This window comes from Triturus cristatus, chromosome 7, assembly GCF_964204655.1.
Source record: "Triturus cristatus chromosome 7, aTriCri1.1, whole genome shotgun sequence".
NCBI classification, from domain to species: Eukaryota; Metazoa; Chordata; class Amphibia; order Caudata; family Salamandridae; genus Triturus; species Triturus cristatus.
Window position 1 is genome coordinate 732459324 of NC_140590.1, and position 21047 is coordinate 732480370.

The following is a 21047-nucleotide window of genomic DNA, read 5'->3' on the forward strand; positions in this document are numbered from 1 at the left end:
ATCTCCGGTCTCTTCATGGGACACACAGGCATGCCTACAATCGCCCTTCTATTCATGGGACACACAGGCATGCCTATAATCTCCGGTCTCTTCATGGGACACACAGGCATGCCTATAATCTCCGGTCTCTTCATGGGACACACAGGCATGCATATAATCTCCGGTCTCTTCATGGGACACACAGGCATGCCTATAATCTCCGGTCTCTTCATGGAACACACAGGCCTGCCTATAATCTCCGGTCTCTTAATGGGACACACAGGCATGCCTATAATCTCTGGTCTCTTCATGGGACACACAGGCATGCCTATAATCTCCGGTCCCTTATGGGACACACAGGCATGCCTATAATCCTAGTTTTCTTCATGGGACACACAAGCATGCCTATAATCTCCGGTCTCTTCATGAATGAATGAATGAATGAAACATTATTTATATTGCGCAGCTATGCCCAATGGGCGTCAAGGCGCCTAATCCAAATAAAGACTGTGAGCGAAAAGAAACAGAGCCTACTGGTAAGCATTGATAAAGAGCCAAGTTTTCAATGACTTCCTAAAGAGGTCAAGGGAGGGCAGTGTTTTGATTTCCAGGGGGAGTGAATTCCACATCAGAGGAGCCAGTATGGAAAAAGCTTTGCTCCCCCATCTAGCCTTCTTGGCTCTGGGAATTACCAGTTGATTAAGCTCACTGGATCGGAGACATCTACTCGGAACGTATCTAGAGAGAAGTGATCCAAGGGCATCAGCCGGGCCTGCAGTTAAAGCCTTATATGTAAGGCAGAGGAGTTTAAAAGTGATCCTTGAGGGGATGGGGAGCCAGTGGAGGTTCTTCCTCGCTAAGATCATCGAGGCCAGCCAGGGCAAAGCGAGAGCAAACCGCGCTGCCGCGTTTTGTATGACCTGCAAACGCTGAAGCAGGCCCTTGTTGGCCCCGGCGTACACTGAGTTGCAGTAATCAAGGCTTGAGCCAACAAGGGCGATCACCACCTGTTTCCATGCCTGAGGGGACAAGTAGTGTACGATTCTTTTCAAGGTCTTGATGACTCCCCAACAGGTAGCCACCGTTCTGTTGACCTGAAGCTCCATGGAGAGCTGGGTGTCGAAGATGACGCCTAGGTTCCTGGCAGATTGTGTTGGTGTTGGGCAGCTACCTAAAGAAGGAGGCCACCAATCATCTGACCATATGCCCTGGTCCTTGCCAAAGACCAGGACCTCTGTCTTGTCCCCGTTCAACTTTAGGGAGTTGGCAATCATCCACTCTGCAACAAGTTGCATGCAGGCCCTAAAGTTAGAAGCGGTTTCACCCACAGAGTGAGTCAGGGATACCATAATCTGCGTGTCGTCGGCATACGACACTACCTCCATCCCCTGAGATCTTACTAGTCTTGCAAGTGGGGCCACGTAGATGTTAAACAGGGTCGGACTCAATGCCGACCCCTGTGGCACCCCAGATTGCAAAGACTTAGCGGGGGAGAGGTATTCACCTAGCATGACACGCTGCTCTCGTTGTTGAAGAAAGGAGCTCAGGAGACTGAGTGCCGGTCCTTCTACCCCTGCCTCCCTTAACCTAGTTGTTAAAGTAAGGGGAGACAGGGTGTCAAATGCTGCTGAAAGATCCAGCAGCACCAGTACGGTGGTTAGACCCAAATCCACTTTTCTGCGGATGTTGTCCATGACTTTCGTCAAAGCAGACTCCGTGCTATGCAGCTTTCTAAAGCCATGTTGGGACCCGTCCAAGAAACCAGAGGTATCGAGGAAGTTTGAAAGATGGAAATTCAAATGGGTCTCCAACATCTTAGCAGGGGCCGGCAGCAGAGAGATGGGTCTAAAGTTCTTCAGTACTCCAGGGTCCAAGGTGGTCTTTTTCAGCAGCGGCTTCACGATGGCTTTCTTCCAAAGTGACGGGAAGATGCCCTGTTCCAATACTCCATTCATGACTTCCAGCATCGAAGGAAGAATGATCTCTCTGCAGTTCTTCAGTACTTTCAGAGGAACTGGATCGAGTGGAGATGACGATTTAGTTTTGTCCAACAGGCTATTAAGATCCTCTAGCGAAAGGGCAGGGAAATGATCAAGGGAGTGAAAGGATTCTTTAGTCCAAGCTTCCAGATGTTTAATTTGGGAGAAATCCTCGGCATTAAGCGAGTTCCCCTGCGACTTTAGAGCTATGTAGATATCATCTATCTTTTTGTAGAAAAAGTCTGATATATCATTGCATAGCTCCTGGGAAGCTACTACAGGATCGGGGGCCTGGAGAGAGCACAAAGAGTCCACTATTTTGAAAAGCTCTTTGGAGGATGTTAAAGAACAGGTTAAATTGGAAAAATAATCCTGTTTTTCCTTAATGACTCTCTTTTTGTACTCACGTAGTAGGCTCTTATAGCCTTCTCTATCCTTGAGATCCCAGGATTTACGCCACCTACGTTCCTTCTGTCTGCAAGTTTGTCTGAGAAGCCTCAGATCGACGGAAAACCAGGGGGCAGTTGGCTTCTGTCTAGCTGCAGCTTTCAGGGAAGGAGGAGCTAGTTCGTCAGCGGCTCTGGTGATGGCATCAGCAAGTTCTTGGGCCGACTCATCCACCTTCCGCTGAGTTGAAATATGGGCATTGAGAATAAAAGGGGCTACAGCCTCCTTAGTAAAATTTTTGAAGCTCCTTTTGAATTGTTTTTTACCAGAGCCCACAATGGCAACGGGGCAGGGAATGTCTAGAAACAGCGGGACTGCTAAATGGTCAGACCAGGTGATCGGGACCGGTGTCCCAACCCCTAATCTAGGGTCGTTGGAAAAGATCCCGTCAAGGATATGCCCCGCCTTATGAGTCGGGTGGAGAACTCGTTGTACAAAGTCACATGCCTCCAGAGAATTAAGCAGAGAGCAGGTCTCTTTCGAAGTAACATCCTCTAGGTGAAAATTAATGTCGCCCAGAATAGTGAGATGGGGTCTACCAAAATAAGGTTCCAAAATTCTAAAAAGTTCTGAGCAAAAATTAGCTCTAGACCCAGGGGGCCTATAAAGTAGTATGCCAGAAAAGGAGCTCACCGAGGTATGCACAATACAAAAGTATAGCGCCTCAAAAGGATCCGTAGAGATCGATAAGGGTTTTATGGTACATGTGAGAGTAGATTTTAAAAGAATGGCTATTCCACCCCCTCTACAGCGTTCTCTGTCTAACCTTAGAAAAGTGTATCCTTCAGGAATGGCCAGAAGCAGATCATGGCCAGAAGACTCAGTAGCCCACGTTTCTGTAACAAAGATCCAGTCAGGGTTCCTTGAACTAACAAAATCGTGAAAGTCAATCCCATGTCTGATCAATGAGCGCGCATTGATCAAAAATCCCTGTTTGGATTGGGAGGTATGACTGGCCGGCAAAGAAGAGATTGAATAAGTGCGGGCCTGAGTAGGACCGGCAAAAGGAACGTTGCACGAGGGACACAGGTGGGCGCGACACAATACCTCGGGTCCGAGCTGATGATGGCAGCAGAGCGCAGGGGGTCTAAGGGACAAAAGGGTGCCATATAGGTCCCCCCGGGAGGAAGGCGCGTCAATGCCTGGGGATCCAGGGTCCAGCCCGTCCTGCAGCGCGTCCTCAGCGCGGACGGGCGCAGACGGGCTTGCCTTTGGCGCGCCTTCGGCGCGCCGCCGGCGCGGACGTGCGGAGCAGATGTTTTTATCCATTGGTGAGTGAGGAGGGTAGGAGGGACGATGGACTGCACCGTCTCCCTTCCCTTCCCAAGATGGCGGCTCCGGTGGGTGGGGGGGGAGTGCCCAGCGTCACTCACAGCTGAGCTGCGCTGTCCTGTTTGACTGCTGCCTGGAGGGAAGTAATCTCACCCCAGGTAAGAACAAAGATAAAAACGGGCTATTTAAGATATATACAATTTTTTAAAATGGATCAGTTCTTACAATTTTTAGATGCTGAAGGCAGCGTTCATAGTGGCAAAAGTATCTGTGCAATTCATCTCAATTAAAAATAACACAGAAAGATAGCAGCGCAAGCGAGCGCTAAGAGCCCCGGCTTTCCGCCTCAAGGCGAGTGATTAGCACAAAATAACAAGCATGGGACACACAGGCATGCCTACAATCTCCCTTCTCTTCATGGGACACACAGGCATGCCTATAATCTCCGGTCTCTTCATGGGACACACAGGCATGCCTATAATCTCCGGTCTCTTCATGGGACACACAGGCATGCATATAATCTCCGGTCTCTTCATGGGACACACAGGCATGCCTATAATCTCCGGTCTCTTCATGGAACACACAGGCCTGCCTATAATCTGAGGTCTCTTCATGGGACACACAGTCATGCCTATAATCCGAGGTCTCTTCATGGGACACACAGACATGCCTATAATCTGAGGTCTCTTCATGGGGCACACAGGCATGCCTATAAACTCGGTCTCTTCATGGGACGCACAGGCATGCCTATAATCCGAGTTCTCTTCATGGGACACACAGGCATGCCTATATTCTGAGGTCTCTTCATGGGACACACAAGCATGCCTATAATCTCCAGTCTCTTCATGGGACACACAGGCATCCCTACAATCTCTGGTCTCTTCATGGGACACAAAGGCATGCCTATAATCTCCGGTTTCTTCATGGGACACACAGGCATGCCTATAATCTCCGGTCTGTTCATGGGACACACAGGCATGCCTATATTCTCTGGTCTCTTCATGGGACACACAGGCATGCCTATAATCTCCAGTCTCTTCATGGGACACACAGGCATACCTATAATTTCCGGTCTCTTCATGGGACACACAGGCATGCCTTTAATCTGAGGTCTCTTCATGGGACACACAGGCATGCCTATAATCTCGGTCTCTTCATGGGACACACAGGCATGCCTATAATCTCCGATGTCTTCATGGGACACATGGCCATGTCTATAATTTCCGTTCTCTTCATGGGACACACAGGCATGCCTATAATCTCCAGTCTCTTCATGGGACACACAGGCATGCCTATTATCTCGGTCTCTTCATGGGACACACAAACATGCCTATAATCTCGGTCTTTTCATGGGATACACAGGCATGCCTATAATCTCTGGTCTCTTAATGAGACACACAGGCATGCCTATAATCTGAGGTCTCTTCATGGGGCACACAGGCATGCCGAAATCTCCGGTCTCTTCATGGGATACACAGGCATGCCTATAATCTCCGGTCTCTTCATGGGACACACAGGCTTGCCTATAATCTCCGGTCTCTTCATGGGACACAGGCATGCCTATAATCTCCAGTCTTCATGGGACACAGGCATGCCTATAATCTCTAGTTTTCATGGGACACACAGGCATGCCTATAATCTCCGGTCTCTTCATGGGACACACAGGCATGCCTATAATCTCCGGTCTCTTCATGGGACACACAGGCATGCCTATAATCTCCGGTCACTTAATGGGACACTCAGCCATGCCTATAATCTCCGGTCTCTTCATGGGACACACAGGCATGCATATAATCTCCGGTCTCTTCATGGGACACACAGGCATGCCTATAATCTCCGGTCTCTTCATGGAACACACAGGCCTGCCTATAATCTGAGGTCTCTTCATGGGACACACAGTCATGCCTATAATCCGAGGTCTCTTCATGGGACACACAGACATGCCTATAATCTGAGGTCTCCTTATGGGACACCCAGGCATCCCTATAATCGGAGGTCTCTTCATGGGGCACACAGGCATGCCTATAAACTCGGTCTCTTCATGGGACGCACAGGCATGCCTATAATCCGAGTTCTCTTCATGGGACACACAGGCATGCCTATATTCTGAGGTCTCTTCATGGGACACACAAGCATGCCTATAATCTCCGGTCTCTTCATGGGACACACAGGCATCCCTACAATCTCTGGTCTCTTCATGGGACACAAAGGCATGCCTATAATCTCCGGTCTCTTCATGGGACACACAGGCATGCCTATAATCTCCGGTCTGTTCATGGGACACACAGGCATGCCTATATTCTCTGGTCTCTTCATGGGACACACAGGAATGCCTATAATCTCCAGTCTCTTCATGGGACACACAGGCATACCTATAATTTCCGGTCTCTTCATGGGACACACAGGCATGCCTTTAATCTGAGGTCTCTTCATGGGACACACAGGCATGCCTATAATCTCGGTCTCTTCATGGGACACACAGGCATGCCTATAATCTCCGGTGTCTTCATGGGACACATGGCCATGTCTATAATTTCCGTTCTCTTCATGGGACACACAGGCATGCCTATAATCTCCAGTCTCTTCATGGGACACACACGCATGCCTATTATCTCGGTCTCTTCATGGGACACACAAACATGCCTATAATCTCGGTCTTTTCATGGGATACACAGGCATGCCTATAATCTCTGGTCTCTTAATGAGACACACAGGCATGCCTATAATCTGAGGTCTCTTCATGGGGCACACAGGCATGCCGAAATCTCCGGTCTCTTCATGGGATACACAGGCATGCCTATAATCTCCGGTCTCTTCATGGGACACACAGGCTTGCCTATAATCTCCGGTCTCTTCATGGGACACAGGCATGCCTATAATCTCCAGTCTTCATGGGACACAGGCATGCCTATAATCTCTAGTTTTCATGGGACACACAGGCATGCCTATAATCTCCGGTCTCTTCATGGGACACACAGGCATGCCTATAATCTCCGGTCTCTTCATGGGACACACAGGCATGCCTATAATCTCCGGTCACTTAATGGGACACTCAGCCATGCCTATAATCTCCGGTCTCTTCATGGGACACACAGGCATGCCTATAATCTCCGGTCTCTTCATGGGACACACAGGCATGCCTATAATCTCCGGTCTCTTCATGGGACACACAGGCATACCTATAATCCTAGTTTTCTTCATGGGACACACAGGCATGCCTAAAATACAAGGTCTCTTCATGGGACACACAGGCATGCCTATAATCTCTGGTCCCTTCATGGGACACACAGGCATGCCTATAATCCTAGTTCTCTTCATGGGACACACAGGCATGCCTATAATCTCCGGTCTCTTCATGGGACACACAGGCATGCCTATAATCTCCAGTCTCTTCATGGGACACACAGGCATACCTATAATCCTAGTTTTCTTCATGGGACACACAGGCATGCCTAAAATACAAGGTCTCTTCATGGGACACCCAGGCATCCCTATAATCGGAGGTCTCTTCATGGGGCACACAGGCATGCTGATAATCTCCGGTCTCTTCATGGGACACACAGGCATGCCTATAATCTCCAGTCTCTTCATGGGACACACAGGCATGCCTATAATCTCCGGTATCTTCATGGGACTCACAAGCATGCCTATAATCTTCGGTCTCTTCATGGGACACACAGGCATGCCTATAATCACTGGTCTCTTCATGGGACACACAGGCATGCCTATAATCTCCGGTCTCTTCATGGGACACACAGGCATGCCTATAATCTGAGATCTCTTCATGAGACACACAAGCATGCCTATAATCGCCGGTCTCTTCATGGGACACACAGGCATGCCTACAATCTTTGGTCTCTTCATGGGACACAGGCATGCCTATAATCTCCGTTCTCTTCATGGGAAACACAGGCATGCCTATAATCTCCGGTCTCTTCATGGGACACACAGGCATGCATATAATCTCTGGTCTCTTCATTGGACACACAGGCATTCCTATAATCCGAGGTCTCTTCATGGGACACACAGGCATGCCTATAATCCGAGGTCTCTTCATGGGACACACAGACATGCCTATAATCCGAGGTCTCTTCATGGAACACACAGGCATGCCTATAATCCGAGGTCTCTTCATGGGGCACAAAAGCATGCCTATAATCTCCGGTCTCTTCATGGGACACACAGGCATGCCTATAATCTCCGGTCTCTTCATGGGACATACAGGCATGTCTATAATTTACGGTCTCTTAATGGGACACACAGGCATGCATATAATCTCTGGTCTCTTCATGGGACACACATGCATGCCTATAATCTCCAGTCCCTTCATGGGACACACAGGCATGCCTATAATCCTAGTTTTCTTCATGGGACACACAGGCAAGCCTATAATCTGAGGTCTCTTCATGGGACACACAAGCATGCCTATAATCTCCAGTCTCTTCATGGGACACACAGGCATACCTATAATCCTAGTTTTCTTCATGGGACACACAGGCATGCCTAAAATACAAGGTCTCTTCATGGGACACACAGGCATGCCTATAATCTCTGGTCCCTTCATGGGACACACAGGCATGCCTATAATCTTCGGTCTCTTCATGGGACACCCAGGCATCCCTATAATCGGAGGTCTCTTCATGGGGCACACAGGCATGCTGATAATCTCCGGTCTCTTCATGGGACACACAGGTATGCCTATAATCTCCGGTCTCTTCATGGGACACACAGGCATGCCTATAATCTCCGGTATCTTCATGGGACTCACAAGCATGCCTATAATCTTTGGTCTCTTCATGGGACACACAGGCATGCCTATAATCACTGGTCTCTTCATGGGACACACAGGCATGCCTATAATCTCCGGTCTCTTCATGGGACACACAGGCATGCCTATAATCTGAGTTTTCTTCATGGGATACACAGGCATGCCTATAATCTGAGATCTCTTCATGAGACACACAAGCATGCCTATAATTGCCGGTCTCTTCATGGGACACACAGGCATGCCTACAATCTTTGGTCTCTTCATGGGACACAGGCATGCCTATAATCTCCGTTCTCTTCATGGGACACACAGGCATGCCTATAATCTCCGGTCTCTTCATGGGACACACAGGCATGCATATAATCTCTGGTCTCTTCATTGGACACACAGGCATTCCTATAATCCGAGGTCTCTTCATGGGACACACAGGCATGCCTATAATCCGAGGTCTCTTCATGGGACACACAGACATGCCTATAATCCGAGGTCTCTTCATGGAACACACAGGCATGCCTATAATCCGAGGTCTCTTCATGGGGCACACAAGCATGCCTATAATCTCCGGTCTCTTCATGGGACACACAGGCATGCCTATAATCTCCGGTCTCTTCATGGGACATACAGGCATGTCTATAATTTACGGTCTCTTAATGGGACACACAGGCATGCATATAATCTCTGGTCTCTTCATGGGACACACATGCATGCCTATAATCTCCAGTCCCTTCATGGGACACACAGGCATGCCTATAATCCTAGTTCTCTTCATGGGACACACAGGCAAGCCTATAATCTGAGGTCTCTTCATGGGACACACAAGCATGCCTATAATCTCCGGTCTCTTCATGAGACACACAGGCATGCCTACAATCTCCCGTCTCTTCATGGGACACACAGGCATGCCTATAATCTCCGGTCTCTTCAAGGGACACACAGGCATGACTATAATCTCCGGTTTCTTCATGGGACACACAGGCATGCATATAATCTCCGGTCTCTTCATGGGACACACAGGCATGCCTATAATCTCCGGTCTCTTCATGGAACACATAGGCCTGTCTATAATCTGAGGTCTCTTCATGGGACACACAGGCATACCCATAAACCGAGGTCTCTTCGTGGGACACACAGGCATGCCTATAATCCGTGGTCTCTTCATGGGACACCCAGGCATCCCTATAATTGGAGGTCTCTTCATGGGACACACAGTCATGCCGATAATCTCCGGTCTCTTCATGGGACACACAGGCATGCCTATAATCTCTGGTCTCTTCATGGGACACACAGGCATGCCTATAATCTCCGGTCTCTTCATGGGACACACAGGCATGCCTATAATCTCTGGTCTCTTCATGAGACTCACAAGCATGCCTATAATCTTCGGTCTCCATGGGACACACAGGCATGCCTATAATCTCCGGTCTCTTCATGGGACACACAGCCATGCCTATAATACAATTTCTCTTCATGGGACACACAGGCATGCCTATAATCTGAGATCTCTTCATGGGACACACAGGTATGCCTACAATCTCCGGTCTCTTCATGGGACACACAGGCATGCCTACAATCTCCGGTCTCTTCATGGGACACACAGGCATGCCTATAATCTCCGCTCTTCATGGGACACAGGCATGCCTATAATCTCCGGTCTCTTCATGGGACACACAGGCATGCATATAATCTCTGGTCTCTTCATTGGACACACAGGCATTCCTATAATCCGAGGTCTCTTCATGGGACACACAGACATGCCTATAATCCGAGGTCTCTTCATGGGACACACAGGCATGCCTATAATCCGAGGTCTCTTCATGGGACACGCAAGCATGCCTATAATCTCCGGTCTCTTCATGGGACACACAGGCATGCCTATAATCTCTGGTCTCTTCATGGGACACACAGGCATGCCTATAATCTCTGGTCTCTTCATGGGACACACAGGCATGCCTATAATCTCCGGTCCCTTATGGGACACACAGGCATGCCTATAATCCTAGTTTTCTTCATGGGACACACAAGCATGCCTATAATCTCTGGTCTCTTCATAGGACACACAGGCATGCCTACAATCTCCCTTCTCTTCATGGGACACACAGGCATGCCTATAATCTCCAGTCTCTTCATGGGACACACAGGCATGCCTATAATCTCCGGTCTCTTCATCGGACACACAGACATGCCTATAATCCGCAGTCTCTTCATGGGACACACAGGCCTGTCTATAATCTGAGGTCTCTTCATGGGACACACAGGCATGCCTATAATCCTAGTTTTCTTCATGGGACACACAGGCATGCCTAAAATCCAAGGTCTCTTCATGGGACACATAGGCATGCCTATAATCTCTGGTCCCTTCATGGGACACACAGGCATGCCTATAATCCTAGTTCTCTTCATGGGACACACAGGCATGCCTATAATCTTCGGTCTCTTCATGCGACACATAAGCATGCCTATAATCTCCGGTCGCTTCATGGGATACACAGGCATGCCTATAATCTCCGGTCTCTTCATGGGACACACAGGCATGCCTGTAATCTTCGGTCTCTTCATGGGACACCCAGGCATCCCTATAATCAGAGGTCTCTTCATGGGGCACACAGGCATGCTGATAATCTCCGGTCTCTTCATGGGACACACAGGCATGCCTATAATCTCCGGTCTCTTCATGGGACACACAGGCATGCCTATAATCTCCGGTATCTTCATGGGACTCACAAGCATGCCTATAATCTTCGGTCTCTTCATGGGACACACAGGCATGCCTATAATCACTGGTCTCTTCATGGGACACACAGGCATGCCTATAATCTCCAGTCTCTTCATGGGACACACAGGCATGCCTATAATCCGAGTTTTCTTCATGGGATACACAGGCATGCCTATAATCTGAGATCTCTTCATGAGACACACAAGCATGCCTATAATCTCCGGTCTCTTCATGGGACACAGGCATGCCTACAATCTTTGGTCTCTTCATGGAACACAGGCATGCCTATAATCTCTGTTCTCTTCATGGGACACACAGGCATGCCTATAATCTCCGGTCTCTTCATGGGACATACAGGCATGCATATAATCTCTGGTCTCTTCATTGGACACAGGCATTCCTATAATCCGAGGTCTCTTCATGGGACACACAGGCATGCCTATAATCCGAGGTCTCTTCATGGGACACACAGACATGCCTATAATCCGAGGTCTCTTCATGGAACACACAGGCATGCCTATAATCCGAGGTCTCTTCATGGGGCACACAAGCATGCCTATAATCTCCGGTCTCTTCATGGGACACACAGGCATGCCTATAATCTCCGGTCTCTTAATGGGACATACAGGCATGTCTATAATTTCTAGTCTCTTAATGGGACACACGGGCATGCCTATAATCTCTGGTCTCTTCATGGGACATACATGCATGCCTATAATCTCTGGTCCCTTCATGGGACACACAGGCATGCCTATAATCCTAGTTCTCTTCATGGGACACACAGGCATGCCTATAATCTGAGGTCTCTTCATGGGACACACAAGCATGCCTATAATCTCCGGTCTCTTCATGGGACACACAGGCATACCTACAATCTCCCGTCTCTTCATGGGACACACAGGCATGCCTATAATCTCCGGTCTCTTCATGGGACACACAGGCATGACTATAATCTCCGGTTTCTTCATGGGACACACAGGCATGACTATAATCTCCGGTCTCTTCATGGGACACACAGTCATGCCGATAATCTCCGGTCTCCTCATGGGACACACAGGCATGCCTATAATCTCTGGTCTCTTCATGGGACACACAGGCATGCCTATAATCTCCGGTCTCTTCATGGGACACACAGGCATGCCTATAATCTCTGGTCTCTTCATGAGACTTACAAGCATGCCTATAATCTTCGGTCTCCATGGGACACACAGGCATGCCTAAATTCTCTGGTCTCTTCATGGGATACACAGGCATGCCTATAATCTCCGGTCTCTTCATGGGACACACAGCCATGCCTATAATACGATTTCTCTTCATGGGACACACAGGCATGCCTATAATCTGAGATCTCTTCATGGGACACACAGGTATGCCTACAATCTCCGGTCTCTTCATGGGACACACAGGCATGCCTACAATCTCCGGCCTCTTCATGGGACACACAGGCATGCCTATAATCTCTGTTCTCTTCATGGGACACAGGCATGCCTATAATCTCCGGTCTCTTCATGGGACACACAGGCATGCATATAATATCTGGTCTCTTCATGGGACACACAAGCATTCCTATAATCCGAGGTCTCTTCATGGGACACACAGACATGCCTATAATCCGAGGTCTCTTCATGGGACACACAGGCATGCCTATAATCCGAGGTCTCTTCATGGGACACGCAAGCATGCCTATAATCTCCGGTCTCTTCATGGGACACACAGGCATGCCTATAATCTCTGGTCTCTTCATGGGACACACAGGCATGCCTATAATCTCCAGTCTCTTAATGGGACACACAGGCATGCCTATAATCTCTGGTCTCTTCATGGGACACACAGGCATGCCTATAATCTCCGGTCCCTTATGGGACACACAGGCATGCCTATAATCCTAGTTTTCTTCATGGGACACACAAGCATGCCTATAATCTCCGGTCTCTTCATGGGACACATAGGCATGCCTACAATCTCCCTTCTCTTCATGGGACACACAGGCATGCCTATAATCTCCGGTCTCTTCATGGGACACATAGGCATGCCTATAATCTCCGGTCTCTTCATGGGACACACAGGCATGCATATAATCTCCGGTCTCTTCATGGGACACACAGGCATGCCTATAATCTCCGGTCTCTTCATGGAACACACAGGCTTGTCTATAATCTGAGGTCTCTTCATGGGACACACAGGCATGCCCATAATCTGAGGTCTCTTCGTGGGACACACAGACATGCCTATAATCCGCAGTCTCTTCATGGGACACACAGGCATGCCTATAATCTCCGGTCTCTTCATGGGACACACAGGCATGCATATAATCTCCGTTCTCTTCATGGGACACAGGCATGCCTATAATCTCCGGTCTCTTCATGGGACACACAGGCATGCCTATAATCTCTGGTCTCTTCATGGGACACACAGGCATGCCTATAATCTCCAGTCTCTTAATGGGACACACAGGCATGCCTATAATCTCTGGTCTCTTCATGGGACACACAGGCATGCCTATAATCTCCGGTCCCTTATGGGACACACAGGCATGCCTATAATCCTAGTTTTCTTCATGGGACACACAAGCATGCCTATAATCTCCGGTCCCTTCATGGGACACATAGGCATGCCTACAATCTCCCTTCTCTTCATGGGACACACAGGCATGCCTATAATCTCCGGTCTCTTCATGGGACACATAGGCATGCCTATAATCTCTGGTCTCTTCATGGGACACACAGGCATGCATATAATCTCCGGTCTCTTCATGGGACACACAGGCATGCCTATAATCTCTGGTCTCTTCATGGAACACACAGGCTTGTCTATAATCTGAGGTCTCTTCATGGGACACACAGGCATGCCCATAATCTGAGGTCTCTTCGTGGGACACACAGACATGCCTATAATCCGCAGTCTCTTCATGGGACACACAGGCATGCCTATAATCTCCGGTCTCTTCATGGGACACACAGGCATGCATATAATCTCCGGTCTCTTAATGGGACACACAGGCATGCCTATAATCTCTGATCTCATCATGGGACACACAGGCATGCCTATAATCTCCGGTCCCTTATGGGACCCACAGGCATGCCTATAATCCTAGTTTTCTTCATGGGACACACAAGCATGCCTATAATCTCCGGTCTCTTCATGGGACACACAGGCATGCCTACAATCTCCCTTCTCTTCATGGGACACACAGGCATGCCTATAATCTCCGGTCTCTTCATGGGACACACAGGCATGCATATAATCTCCGGTCTGTTCATGGGACACACAGGCATGCCTATAGTCTCTGGTCTCTTCATGAGACTCACAAGCATGCCTATAATCTTCGGTCTCCATGGGACACACAGGCATGCCTATAATCTCTGGTCTCTTCATGGGACACACAGGCATGCCTATAATCTCCGGTCTCTTCATGGGACACACAGCCATGCCTATAATACGATTTCTCTTCATGGGACACACAGGCATGCCTATAATCTGAGATCTCTTCATGGGACACATGGGTATGCCTACAATCTCCGGTCTCATCATGGGACACACAGGCATGCCTACAATCTCCGGTCTCTTCATGGGACACACAGGCATGCCTATAATCTCCGTTCTCTTCATGGGACACAGGCATGCCTATAATCTCCGGTCTCTTCATGAGACACACAGGCATGCATATAATCTCTGGTCTCTTCATGGGACACACAGGCATGCCTATAATCTCCGGTCCCTTATGGGACACACAGGCATGCTTATAATCCTAGTTTTCTTCATGGGACACACAAGCATGCCTATAATCTCCGGTCTCTTCATGGGACACACAGGCATGCCTACAATCGCCCTTCTATTCATGGGACACACAGGCATGCCTATAATCTCCGGTCTCTTCATGGGACACACAGGCATGCCTATAATCTCCGGTCTCTTCATGGGACACACAGGCATGCATATAATCTCCGGTCTCTTCATGGGACACACAGGCATGCCTATAATCTCCGGTCTCTTCATGGAACACACAGGCCTGCCTATAATCTCCGGTCTCTTAATGGGACACACAGGCATGCCTATAATCTCTGGTCTCTTCATGGGACACACAGGCATGCCTATAATCTCCGGTCCCTTATGGGACACACAGGCATGCCTATAATCCTAGTTTTCTTCATGGGACACACAAGCATGCCTATAATCTCCGGTCTCTTCATGGGACACACAGGCATGCCTATAATCTCCGGTCTCTTCATGGGACACACAGGCATGCATATAATCTCCGGTCTCTTCATGGGACACACAGGCATGCCTATAATCTCCGGTCTCTTCATGGAACACACAGGCCTGCCTATAATCTGAGGTCTCTTCATGGGACACACAGTCATGCCTATAATCCGAGGTCTCTTCATGGGACACACAGACATGCCTATAATCTGAGGTCTCTTCATGGGACACCCAGGCATCCCTATAATCGGAGGTCTCTTCATGGGGCACACAGGCATGCCTATAAACTCGGTCTCTTCATGGGACGCACAGGCATGCCTATAATCCGAGTTCTCTTCATGGGACACACAGGCATGCCTATATTCTGAGGTCTCTTCATGGGACACACAAGCATGCCTATAATCTCCGGTCTCTTCATGGGACACACAGGCATCCCTACAATCTCTGGTCTCTTCATGGGACACAAAGGCATGCCTATAATCTCCGGTCTGTTCATGGGACACACAGGCATGCCTATAATCTCCGGTCTGTTCATGGGACACACAGGCATGCCTATATTCTCTGGTCTCTTCATGGGACACACAGGCATGCCTATAATCTCCAGTCTCTTCATGGGACACACAGGCATACCTATAATTTCCGGTCTCTTCATGGGACACACAGGCATGCCTTTAATCTGAGGTCTCTTCATGGGACACACAGGCATGCCTATAATCTCGGTCTCTTCATGGGACACACAGGCATGCCTATAATCTCCGGTGTCTTCATGGGACACATGGCCATGTCTATAATTTCCGTTCTCTTCATGGGACACACAGGCATGCCTATAATCTCCAGTCTCTTCATGGGACACACAGGCATGCCTATTATCTCGGTCTCTTCATGGGACACACAAACATGCCTATAATCTCGGTCTTTTCATGGGATACACAGGCATGCCTATAATCTCTGGTCTCTTAATGAGACACACAGGCATGCCTATAATCTGAGGTCTCTTCATGGGGCACACAGGCATGCCGAAATCTCCGGTCTCTTCATGGGATACACAGGCATGCCTATAATCTCCGGTCTCTTCATGGGACACACAGGCTTGCCTATAATCTCCGGTCTCTTCATGGGACACAGGCATGCCTATAATCTCCAGTCTTCATGGGACACAGGCATGCCTATAATCTCTAGTTTTCATGGGACACACAGGCATGCCTATAATCTCCGGTCTCTTCATGGGACACACAGGCATGCCTATAATCTCCGGTCTCTTCATGGGACACACAGGCATGCATATAATCTCCGGTCTCTTCATGGGACACACAGGCATGCCTATAATCTCCGGTCTCTTCATGGAACACACAGGCTTGTCTATAATCTGAGGTCTCTTCATGGGACACACAGGCATGCCCATAATCTGAGGTCTCTTCGTGGGACACACAGACATGCCTATAATCCGCAGTCTCTTCATGGGACACACAGGAATGCCTATAATCTCCGGTCTCTTCATGGGACACACAGGCATGCATATAATCTCCGTTCTCTTCATGGGACACAGGCATGCCTATAATCTCCGGTCTCTTCATGGGACACACAGGCATGCCTATAATCTCTGGTCTCTTCATGGGACACACAGGCATGCCTATAATCTCCAGTCTCTTAATGGGACACACAGGCATGCCTATAATCTCTGGTCTCTTCATGGGACACACAGGCATGCCTATAATCTCCGGTCCCTTATGGGACACACAGGCATGCCTATAATCCTAGTTTTCTTCATGGGACACACAAGCATGCCTATAATCTCCGGTCTCTTCATGGGACACATAGGCATGCCTACAATCTCCCTTCTCTTCATGGGACACACAGGCATGCCTATAATCTCCGGTCTCTTCATGGGACACATAGGCATGCCTATAATCTCCGGTCTCTTCATGGGACACACAGGCATGCATATAATCTCCGGTCTCTTCATGGGACACACAGGCATGCCTATAATCGCCGGTCTCTTCATGGAACACACAGGCATGCCTATAATCTGAGGTCTCTTCATGGGACACACAGGCATGCCCATAATCTGAGGTCTCTTCGTGGGACACACAGACATGCCTATAATCCGCAGTCTCTTCATGGGACACACAGGCATGCCTATAATCTCCGGTCTCTTCATGGGACACACAGGCATGCATATAATCTCCGGTCTCTTAATGGGACACACAGGCATGCCTATAATCTCTGATCTCATCATGGGACACACAGGCATGCCTATAATCTCCGGTCCCTTATGGGACACACAGGCATGCCTATAATCCTAGTTTTCTTCATGGGACACACAAGCATGCCTATAATCTCCGGTCTCTTCATGGGACACACAGGCATGCCTACAATCTCCCTTCTCTTCATGGGACACACAGGCATGCCTATAATCTCTGGTCTCTTCATGGGACACACAGGCATGCCTATAATCTCCGGTCTCTTCATGGGACACACAGGCATGCATATCATCTCCGGTCTGTTCATGGGACACACAGGCATGCCTATAGTCTCTGGTCTCTTCATGAGACTCACAAGCATGCCTATAATCTTCGGTCTCCATGGGACACACAGGCATGCCTATAATCTCTGGTCTCTTCATGGGACACACAGGCATGCCTATAATCTCCGGTCTCTTCATGGGACACACAGCCATGCCTATAATACGATTTCTCTTCGTGGGACACACAGGCATGCCTATAATCTGAGATCTCTTCATGGGACACATGGGTATGCCTACAATCTCCGGTCTCTTCATGGGACACACAGGCATGCCTACAATCTCCGGTCTCTTCATGGGACACACAGGCATGCCTATAATCTCCGTTCTCTTCATGGGACACAGGCATGCCTATAATCTCCGGTCTCTTCATGGGACACACAGGCATGCATATAATCTCTGGTCTCTTCATGGGACACACAGGCATGCCTATAATCTCCGGTCCCTTATGGGACACACAGGCATGCTTATAATCCTAGTTTTCTTCATGGGACACACAAGCTTGCCTATAATCTCCGGTCTCTTCATGGGACACACAGGCATGCCTACAATCGCCCTTCTATTCATGGGACACACAGGCATGCCTATAATCTCCGGTCTCTTCATGGGACACACAGGCATGCCTATAATCTCCGGTCTCTTCATGGGACACACAGGCATGCCTATAATCTCCGGTCTCTTCATGGAACACACAGGCCTGCCTATAATCTCCGGTCTCTTAATGGGACACACAGGCATGCCTATAATCTCTGGTCTCTTCATGGGACACACAGGCATGCCTATAATCTCCGGTCCCTTATGGGACACACAGGCATGCCTATAATCCTAGTTTTCTTCATGGGACACACAAGCATGCCTATAATCTCCGGTCTCTTCATGGGACACACAGGCATGCCTACAATCTCCCTTCTCTTCATGGGACACACAGGCATGCCTATAATCTCCGGTCTCTTCATGGGACACACAGGCATGCCTATAATCTCCGGTCTCTTCTTGGGACACACAGGCATGCATATAATCTCCGGTCTCTTCATGGGACACACAGGCATGCCTATAATCTCCGGTCTCTTCATGGAACACACAGGCCTGCCTATAATCTGAGGTCTCTTCATGGGACACACAGTCATGCCTATAATCCGAGGTCTCTTCATGGGACACACAGACATGCCTATAATCTGAGGTCTCCTTATGGGACACCCAGGCATCCCTATAATCGGAGGTCTCTTCATGGGGCACACAGGCATGCCTATAAACTCGGTCTCTTCATGGGACGCACAGGCATGCCTATAATCCGAGTTCTCTTCATGGGACACACAGGCATGCCTATATTCTGAGGTCTCTTCATGGGACACACAAGCATGCCTATAATCTCCGGTCTCTTCATGGGACACACAGGCATCCCTACAATCTCTGGTCTCTTCATGGGACACAAAGGCATGCCTATAATCTCCGGTCTCTTCATGGGACACACAGGCATGCCTATAATCTCCGGTCTGTTCATGGGACACACAGGCATGCCTATATTCTCTGGTCTCTTCATGGGACACACAGGCATGCCTATAATCTCCAGTCTCTTCATGGGACACACAGGCATACCTATAATTTCCGGTCTCTTCATGGGACACACAGGCATGCCTTTAATCTGAGGTCTCTTCATGGGACACACAGGCATGCCTATAATCTCGGTCTCTTCATGGGACACACAGGCATGCCTATAATCTCCGGTGTCTTCATGGGACACATGGCCATGTCTATAATTTCCGTTCTCTTCATGGGACACACAGGCATGCCTATAATCTCCAGTCTCTTCATGGGACACACACGCATGCCTATTATCTCGGTCTCTTCATGGGACACACAAACATGCCTATAATCTCGGTCTTTTCATGGGATACACAGGCATGCCTATAATCTCTGGTCTCTTAATGAGACACACAGGCATGCCTATAATCTGAGGTCTCTTCATGGGGCACACAGGCATGCCGAAATCTCCGGTCTCTTCATGGGATACACAGGCATGCCTATAATCTCCGGTCTCTTCATGGGACACACAGGCTTGCCTATATTCTCCGGTCTCTTCATGGGACACAGGCATGCCTATAATCTCCAGTCTTCATGGGACACAGGCATGCCTATAATCTCTAGTTTTCATGGGACACACAGGCATGCCTATAATCTCCGGTCTCTTCATGGGACACACAGGCATGCCTATAATCTCCGGTCTCTTCATGGGACACACAGGCATGCCTATAATCTCCGGTCACTTAATGGGACACTCAGCCATGCCTATAATCTCCGGTCTCTTCATGGGACACACAGGCATGCCTATAATCTCCGGTCTCTTCATGGGACACACAGGCATGCCTATAATCTCCGGTCTCTTCATGGGACACACAGGCATACCTATAATCCTAGTTTTCTTCATGGGACACACAGGCATGCCTAAAATACAAGGTCTCTTCATGGGACACACAGGCATGCCTATAATCTCTGGTCCCTTCATGGGACACACAGGCATGCCTATAATCCTAGTTCTCTTCATGGGACACACAGGCATGCCTATAATCTCCGGTCTCTTCATGGGACACACAGGCATGCCTATAATCTCCAGTCTCTTCATGGGACACACAGGCATACCTATAATCCTAGTTTTCTTCATGGGACACACAGGCATGCCTAAAATACAAGGTCTCTTCATGGGACACCCAGGCATCCCTATAATCGGAGGTCTCTTCATGGGGCACACAGGCATGCTGATAATCTCCGGTCTCTTCATGGGACACACAGGCATGCCTATAATCTCCAGTCTCTTCATGGGACACACAGGCATGCCTATAATCTCCGGTATCTTCATGGGACTCACAAGCATGCCTATAATCTTCGGTCTCTTCATGGGACACACAGGCATGCCTATAATCACTGGTCTCTTCATGGGACACACAGGCATGCCTATAATCTCCGGTCTCTTCATGGGACACACAGGCATGCCTATAATCTGAGATCTCTTCATGAGACACACAAGCATGCCTATAATCGCCGGTCTCTTCATGGGACACACAGGCATGCCTACAATCTTTGGTCTCTTCATGGGACACAGGCATGCCTATAATCTCCGTTCTCTTCATGGGAAACACAGGCATGCCTATAATCTCCGGTCTCTTCATTGGA